The following is a 9990-nucleotide window of genomic DNA, read 5'->3' as shown; positions in this document are numbered from 1 at the left end:
TTTAATTGCCAATTTCGCTACCCTTTTCAACAAATTACTTCCTAGGATTTACTAAGTTCTTTCCTTTACATAGAAAATAAAGACTATTTTTGCTTTCAGATGTATATCTATCTAACTTAGTAACTAACTGCAAGTGGGTACACAACCATCTCTCTCTCTCTCTCTTGCAGGTGGTGCTCACCAGGAAGGGGAAATCTGTGGTTTGAATTCTTCATACCTCATCCTCTGAAAGGCGGAGGCCTGCTTGGAGGCTGTATGCTGTTAATGCTAATCGTGATAGGGGTTTTACCTCCGACTGACTCCTACATGTTAGCATTAACAGGGTATGGTGCCTGATACTAGCATTCACACGGAACAGATGTGCTGTGGGAGGAAGACTAAGAAGCATGAGTCACCCTGCTGGAGAGGCTCGGCTTCGGGCTTCATTGTAATTTGTTAACCTTCATCTGGTCCCTGGGCTGTTCCACCTTAAACTAAGTTTTAGGAGTCAGGTCATTTAAAAGATTTATCAGCAATATGTATTCCGAATGGGAACACTGTTACTTGAATCGTCAAGCACACATCTTTGTTTTTACCTTTAAAGGAAAACGCATTCATGTCATTTTTAATTCTAAGTTATGGTTTGTTCATTATAACTGCTCAGAAGCACTTCCAGTGTTTCAGCTGGAAGACATGGGAACTAAAGACATTCTGAAACAGGTGTCTAGGATGTTTTTGTTGTGAGAAATTAGAAGGACCGCTGTCCTCCAGTTATATCCTGGGTTGTCTAGCAACATTTTTAAAAAGATTTAGAAAAATAGTATTTCCCCCATGTAGTGACTTTCTATTTAGAAAACTTCAGTTTAAAATTAATACTTTTGCCGAAACCGGTTTGGCTCAGTGGATAGAGCGTCGGCCTGTGGACTGAAAGGTCCCAGGTTCGATTCCGGTCAAGGGCATGTACTTGGGTTGCGGGCACATCCCCAGTAGGAGATGTGCAGGAGGCAGCTGATCGATGTTTCTCTCTCATCGATGTTTCTAACTCTCTATCTCTCTCCCTTCCTCTCTGTAAAAAATCAATAAAATATATTTAAAAAAAGTAAAAATAAAAAATAAAATTAATACTTTTATACAAATTGCAAGCTATCAAAGTAGTCACAGGGATATAAAGTACAGCATAGGGGACATAGTTAATAATGTTATAATAGCTATGTAAAGTGCTCTGTGGGTACTAGACTTTTTATGGTGATCACTTCATAAGGTAGATAAATGTCTAATCACCATGTTGTATACTTGAAACTAATAGTGTATGTCAACTCTAATTGAAAAATAAATTTTAAAAAATACTTTTATTTGAACCTTAAGAGAAATAGAAAGGCTATTACACGGAATTTGTATTTAAAAAATGAAATATTTTGATCAATCAGCATGGCAAATGATGTCTGAGAGCTAACTCCTGGTCTTTTTCCTACAAAATACAAAGACTTGATTGAAAAATTTTGTATCTGAAATTAAGTCCCAAACCTAGGTTCAGCGGCTTAGCCACATCATAATGCCCTGAGGTCAGAGAATCCACTTTTCTCTGAGCCTGTTTCTTCACCCATGGAACAGGGCTAATCCTTTACAAGGCTGGTGTGAGGCCCATAAGATAGAAAACTGTTTTGTAAAACATAAAGGGCTACATTAATGTTATAATAAACGAAATCCAAGAACTAGTCCTCCCACTTTGTTAGAGACAAGCCATTGATTTGACTGACAGAATCCTTAAGGTTTGGATCTCTATACAATTTTTCTCCATAATTAACTCTATCACTTACAAATAAATTGCCAATTGTAATTGTTAGCATATTTAATGTATACTTGTATTAGCAACTCTTCTCAACATTCTGTCAAACAGTTACGTACTATAACCAAATAAAGCTCTTGAGTCTTTAGTGATTAAAATTAATTTTATGGTCTTTTGCAAGGTACAATCTGTAATTTCAGAAGTTATTCACACAGAGAGACAGTGGGGAAAAAAATATGAGAATCCTGAGGGGAACATTCCTGACTCCTAGGACATAGTCTTCTCACCGAGGGCACCCCCTTGGCCTAGCCCCATTTCTGTTCACGTTGTGTGAGCTGCCAAGATAAATTCTCCTCTTAACCCTTGGAATGAACATTTGGCTCCATGGAGCTTCCATGTAGGTGTGTCACATTCAAGGATGTTTCTTTGGACTATTCTTTTTTTTTTTTTAATACTTTTACTGATTTTTAGAGAGAGAGAAAGGGAGAGGGAGAGTGAGTCCTGTACATCCCCCACCGGGGATCAAGTCCACAACACAGGCATGTGCCCTGACTGGGAATCGAACCAGCAACCTTTCGGTGCACAGGACAATGTCCAACCAACTGAGCCACACTGCCCAGGGCTATTCATTTCATCTGCATGTTTATCAACAAGAGTAGTCCTTATTTTGAGCCCCAGTTCTTCAAAACTTTGTTTGCTGCATAAAGCCACAAAGTCCCAGAATGTTAGGCCTGGAATAAGACTGATCCAGTATGGCCTTTCTGCTGTTATAATGAAACGCTATGACCATCTAAAAGCAATGACTAAGAAAAACTACTGTAGAATGCCTTATGTGAGGAGCACTAGAATACACTACATGAAATGTGAGCGAGTTAATCTCTCTAAGCCTCAGTTTCCTCATCAGTAAAATGATGAATGTATTTCATAAGGATGGTAGGCTTAATTGAAACAGTGCATGTGAAGAGCACAATATCTGTAGTAACTGTGTATGGTACTAGGCGGGGACTAGAACTATCAGGGATCACTATGTAAATTATGTACTTGTCTAACCACTATGCTGTACACCTGAAACTCATAAAATGTTGAATGCCAACTGTAATTGAAAAATAAAGAGCACAATATCTATTATGCATTAAGTGTTAAATAAACAGTAACTTTAAAACTTTATTCACTGTAACTGTTTCAATCATCTAAATCGAATATCTACCATAGCAGATCTCCCCAAGGACACAAGCTCCGATCTATCCTTAATCCCATGATGTCAACCCAGGGGACCTTGATAATGCCAGGGTCTCTGGGTTTCCACTGATGCCCAACTCTCCTCGGCTTCTAGTTCCTGATCTGGTCTTTGATGCAGTCCTCCTGACCAGTATACCCAGCCATTCCAAAAATTCTTGGAGCATGAGTAAGACTGGGTGTGTTTGGTTTAGAGGAAGCGTTAAGGAGCTATGAAGTGTGTGAGTCTGTGTGTGTGTGTGTTGCAGTGAAAAACAAAGGGTGGCTAAAGAAAAAGTGGGTTCTGTGGTAGATGGAGAAGGCAAAAAGAACCCAATTTTGTACACGGAATACTGAATTGAATGAGGCACTAAAATATGCAAGGCATGGTTTCTTCTTTTTAAGAATTGAAGAATGTCAAGGGAGTTGTCTAGGATCTGACCCACTTTCCCCAAAACTTGCTGAATTAGAGACCAGGCCTTTCCTATTCACTGTCAGCAGCTATATGAACCCAGCAGCTAAAAATACAAAGAAAACAAAATAGAATAAGGAGGGGAAAAGTGAAGTCAGGAGGTTAAAGAATATGTAGAAAAATATTCTAGGAATATTAGAATTTTCCTGAAAATAAAAGATAACCAATATCTCAAAGAAAGTGGGATTACTTGAAAAAGGAACTTTCAGAAAATAAAAAGTCCATCAATGGGAAGTACTCACAAAAAACTTACGCGGTTCTCAACCAATAATGACTAGGAAACAGTGAAACTAACATAAAATTTACACGTAAGTGTTCAGCTTCCCACTTTGGATCTCAAATTTTCTCATGGCAATAAGGATAAGGAAATAATGTTCACATAGAGGGGATTTTTTCTTTCCCATTACTGTTGTGTTTTAAGCTGGCCAACACATATTCTTAACCACCTAAGTAACATGTTTTTGAGGTGGATTTCTCAGATATTATCCCAGTGATGTCTTCTGTACCTCCAATCATCCTTCCTTGCAGGGCTCAGTACTTTCCCAGTCCTCTAGCACTTAACGCACTGCACTGTGGTTTCTCTTGGTGTGTGAATGACTGTACTAGAGGAAGTGATACCCTTAAGGACTGATCCACCATCTGCACATTCCTATCCCACTCAAATGTTTACTCCCTCAATGCACCATTATTATTCCAAGTCCAACTGTAAAAACAGAAATGAGTTTAAATACGGTGAACATTTCACTTTATACTGATAGGCTCCAAGAGGTGATTTTTGATGAATAAAAACTCATTAAAGCAAATAAAGACTGAAAAGTTCTGCATATAACTGAAGAGAGCTAGGGCAGTGATTCGCACCTCGGAGACTTGTCAAGGTGTAGTAATCCCAGGCTCCCACCACCCCCTCTCCATCCCCCGAGATTCTGATTCTGTAACAGCTCGGATACTACCTTTTACCAGGCTAACCAGATGCAAGTGGTTCATAAACCAACTCTGAAAAGCTGGTTTACACCCAGTACTACTGCTGATATGGCAAACAGAAATGGCGCCCAGCAGAATCCATACAAATTTAATGTCGGTTTACACATCATTCACTGTATAATGCTATTGATTCTGTAACTGAGCTCGGATACTACCTTTTACCAGGCTAACCAGATGCAAGTGGTTCATAAACCAACTCTGAAAAGCTGGTTTACACCCAGTACTACTGCTGATATGGCAAACAGAAATGGCACCCAGCAGAATCCATACAAATTTAATGTCATTCACTGTATAATGAGAGGTTCTGTAACATGGGCTAAGTGATTAGATGCCCTGTTGTTGACCTCTTTGGGGAATGGCAGCAATTAAATTTCAGGTCTTATTATCCCTCCCCCAAAAAACATCCTAACCATCTCAAAAAATCCACCAGACTTGAAAGCTCACCACAGAAAATAGCTGCCCTGTGTTCTAACACCAGCTGCAGCCAATCAATGGCCATGTACTATCCAGACTCAAACTCCAAGCTCCTGTTTGGAGCAGTAGTTAGGGGAGGTCAATGAGAAGGGATTGGGTGCCAGTTCCACCTTGCAAAGAGTGCGCTAATGAAACAATCACAGAATATCACTGCCATGTATCTCCCTCTTCCACCCCTGTGCTGCCAAAGCTTTCCAGCCATTATACCCAGTCTCCACTTAGGAAAATCCTACCCTTTCCTAAAGGTTCTGTAACATGGGCTAAGTGATTAGATGCCCTGTTGTTGACCTCTTTGGGGAATGGCAGCAATTAAATTTCAGGTCTTGTTATCCCTCCCCCAAAAAACATCCTAACCATCTCAAAAAATCCACCAGACTTGAAAGTTCCTGACAGAAAATAGCTGCCCTGTGTTCTAACACCAGCTGCAGCCAATCAATGGCCATGTACTATCCAGACTAAAACTCCAAGCTCCTGTTTGGAGCAGTAGTTAGGGGAGGTCAACGAGAAGGATTGGGTGCCAGTTCCACCTTGCAAAGAGTGCGCTAATGAAACAATCACAGAATATCACTGCCATGTATCTCCCTCTTCCACCCCTGTGCTGCCAAAGCTTTCCAGCCATTATACCCAGTCTCCACTTAGGAAAATCCTACCCTTTCCTAAATGCTGTCAGCTCAGCAATTTCTATTCCCTTAGCCCGTGCCAAGCACACAGAAAATGAACTCTGAAAAAGGCACACCCAGAAATGATCTTTCTCCTCTGTTCTCAAAAGCAGTGTGTGGCTCTCCTATAAAAGTGCTTCACAATATGCCCCACACGTATTATTTGTGTAGGCACTGCCCTCCCTTCTAGATCATGAGCTCCCGCAAGAAAGGAACATCAATTTAAACCAGCCAATCAATGGCCATGTACTATCCAGACTCAAACTCCAAGCTCCTGTTTGGAGCAGTAGTTAGGGGAGGTCAATGAGAAGGGATTGGGTGCCAGTTCCACCTTGCAAAGAGTGCGCTGACTAATGAAACAATCACAGAATATCACTGCCATGTATCTCCCTCTTCCACCCCTGTGCTGCCAAAGCTTTCCAACCATTATACCCAGTCTCCACTTAGGAAAATCCTACCCTTTCCTAAATGCTGTCAGCTCAGCAATTTCTATTCCCTTAGCCCGTGCCAAGCACACAGAAAATGAACTCTGAAAAAGGTCACACCCAGAAATGATCTTTCTCCTCTGTTCTCAAAAGCAGTGTGTGGCTCTCCTATAAAAGTGCTTCACAATATGCCCCACACGTGTTATTTGTGTAGGCATTGCCCTCCCTTCTAGATCACGAGCTCCCGCAAGAAAGGAACATCAGTTTAAATTTCTCTTTCACTCAGCTCAGGGCCTTGCTCACAGTTGCCTAAGTGGAATGGGAAAATGTATCCAAGTCTCCACTGATTTTGGAAACACAGCCTGTTCTGATGCTGGAGACTATCTGTACCTGGCATACAATCCCAACCTCAGCAACTGTTTTTCCATGTTGACTTGTATAGACTCATTACAGATAGCTCAAGCATCAGTTTGGTTTTCCTAAATTCTGCAAATCAAGACGGTAGTCTGCATATTTATTTTAAGAAGTTCCATAGTTAAAAATATGTAGCTATGAAAACATATCCTCAATGATTATCAATAAAAGGATGAATCAACCATAGAACATACGGTAAATGGAATACTACAGAGCTCTACGTGTATCAACCATCTCTGCATGTTATTACATGTAGCAACATGCTAAATGTGACAATATAATGCTGAGTAATAAAAGCAAATTGCAAAAGGACATGTATCATGAACCCAATTATGTTTAGTTTTAAAACAGAAAATTGTATTTGTAAATCATGAAGAGTAAGGATATGCAGGAAGTGTTTCTTCTTGGAAGGAAATGACATGAGGAAGACTTTCAATGAATAGGTAGATATACTGTATGTGTTAAACATGAACAAGATTCTATGAGCAAAATAAAATAAAATAAAATAAATGGTGCTAGGAAAATTTGTCAGATATGTGCAAAAAAATGAAACTAGCCCACCAATTTACGCCCTGCACAAGTATAAATTCAAAATGGATAAAAGGCTTAAATGTAAGATGTAAAACCATAAAACTCCTAGAAGAAACCATTTTGAGGCAGCAAAATCTCAGACATCTCTCATAGCAATATGTTTGCCAATACATCTCTAGGACAAGAGAAACAAGAGAAAATAAACAAATGGACTAAATCAAAATAAAAGCTTCTGCACAGCAAAAGAACCCATCAACAAAATAAAAAGGGAGTCCACTGTATGGGAGAACATATTTGCAATGATACTGGCTGATAAAGGGTTAACATCCAAAATATATAAAGAACTCATACAACTTAACAAAAGGAAGATAAACAATCCAATCAAAAAATGGGCAAATGACCTAAATAGACACTTCTCCAAACTGGACATATAAATGACTAAGAGACATATGAAAAAATGTTCAAAGTCACTAATCATCAGAGATGCAAATTAAAACGAGGTGTCACCTCACACCTGTCAGAATGCCTACCATCAACAAATCAACAAATGACATATGCTAGCAAGGATGTGGAGAAAAAGGAACGCTAGTACACTGCTGGTGGGAATGCAGACTGGTGCAGCCATTATGGAAAACAGTATGGAGTTTCCTCAAAAAATTAGATATGGACCTGCCATTTGACCCTCTGATCCCACTTCTAGGAATATATCCTAAGAAACTTGAAACACCAATCAGAAAGAATATATGCACCCCTATACTTCTAACAGCAAAATTTACAATAGCTAAGATCAGGAAATAGCTCAAGTGCCCATCAGTAGACAAATAGATAAAAAAAGCTGTGGTACATTTGCACCATGTAATTCTATGCAGCAGTATAAAAGGATCTCTTACCCTTTGAGACAGCAAAAGGAGACATATGTAAAACTTTAGACAATAAAGTAATTTTAAAAAATAAAAGAATTCCTTTAAAAAGCTGTGGTACATTTGCACCGTAGAATGGAATACTATGCAGCGTTAAAAAAAAATGACCTCTTACCCTTTGAGACAGCATGGCGGGACCTGGAGAGTATTATGTTAAGCGAAATAAGCCAGTCAGAGAAAGACACGTATTACATGATCTCACTCATATGTGGATTCTAATGAACAAAATAAGCTGATGAACAAAATAGATCCACAGACATAGAAGCATGGAACAGACTATCGAATCTCAGAGAGAAGGCAGGGGTAGGTGGGAAGAGATCAACCAAAGAACTTATATGCATACATGCATAACCCATGGACACAGACAATAGTGTGGTGAAGGCCTGGGACAGGGACTGGGGTGGGCTAGAATGGGTCAATGTGGGGGGAAAAGAGGACATATGTAATACTTTCAACAATATTTTTTAAATTAATAAATAATAAATTAAAAAATAAGAAAACACCAAGGAGAATAACTGGTTATCTAGTTACAAATGAAATTTTAGCATTTTATACACCAAGAATATAAGGACCTAAAAGTGTCCATAGTGTATACGAGTGTGTGGCAGAATGGGAGGTGGAGAGGAGGCAGGATTGCAGAGAACAGCCTATATAGAAAGGAATAAAATCAAACTGGTATCAGACTTCTCATTAATATCAGATGTCAGAAGATCACTGAGTTACTGTCAAAGATGTGATAGAAAATTATTTTTCAACCTAGAATTCTATAGCCAACAAGTTGATCAAATATAAGTTGCAAAACAAAACCACTTTAGACATGCAAGGGCTCACCCTTGAAAACTTTTTCTTAGGACATGAGAAAGTTAATCAAGGGAACAGAAAGATATGGATGCTAGGAAAAAGTAGATCCCACCCAGGAGTGAAGAAATAAATCTTGATATAAAACCTGTGCATTAAACCCAGAAAGCAAGTATTCAGACCAGAATGGGAAATTTTTTAAAATATATTTTTATTGATTTCAGAGAGGAAGGGAGGAGAGATAGAAACATCAATGATGAGAATCATTGATCGGCTGCCTCCTGCAAGCCCCCTACTGGAGACTAAGCCCACAACCCAGGACCCTTCAGTCCCCAGGCCGACACGCTATCCACTGAGCCAAACCAGATAGGGTAGGAAGAAATATTTTGGCAAAATATTTTTAGTATCTCGACTTGCCCAAGGCATGGGGAAACAGGTACTCTCAGACTCTGCAGTTGGGACTGTCGTTTGGCAAAAGCTTTTAAAGCAGCGGTTCTCAACCTGTGGGTCGCGACCCCTTTGGGGGTCGAACGACCCTTTCATAGGGGTCGCCTAAGACCATCGGAAAACACATATATAATTACATATTGTTTTTGTGATTAATCACTATGCTTTAATTATGTTCAATTTGTAACAATGAAATTGGGGGTCACCACAACATGAGGAACTGTATTAAAGGGTCCCGACATTAGGAAGGTTGAGAACCACTGTTTTAGAGGCTAGGATCTGGTAGCATCTGTCACTAATTCCACTACCAAAAACTACTCCTACAAAAGTACTGACACATGAGCAGTGTAGAGCAGTACATAAGAACATATGAGTGAAATTACTTGGGTCCAAATTCCAGCTTTATTACTTGCTAGTTCTATACTCTTTCAGTTTCCTTGTTTACCAAATGGAAACACCTACTCAACGGGTTGTGAGGATTAAATAAAAGGTTCCATGTGAACCACCAGTATATAAGAAATAATCAGTTAACTTAGTAAATAATCTATCTATCCACAAAACACTTGCCATTGTGCATAAGGATCTTAACCAAACCACTTTAAATGAGAAATGGAAATAACTAGCATGATCCTATTTGTGTTTTTAAAAGACTGCATCTGTATTTGTACATCCTATCTAATAAAAGAGAAACATGGTAATTAGCCATACAGCCGCTACCCTTCCCATTGGCTAATCAGGGAGATATGCAAATTAACTGGCAGCCAAGATGGCAACCGGCAGCCAGGCAGCTTGAAGCGAACAGGGAGGCTTGCTTGCTCCAGTGACGGCGGACTCCAACGTTCCCCGCCTGACTTGCCGGCCTCTCAGCTGCAACTCTAAGCAACTATGT

Source organism: Myotis brandtii, unplaced genomic scaffold (assembly GCF_000412655.1).
Source record: "Myotis brandtii unplaced genomic scaffold, ASM41265v1 scaffold146, whole genome shotgun sequence".
NCBI classification, from domain to species: domain Eukaryota; kingdom Metazoa; phylum Chordata; class Mammalia; order Chiroptera; family Vespertilionidae; genus Myotis; species Myotis brandtii.
Note: the sequence above shows the minus strand (reverse complement) of the source record.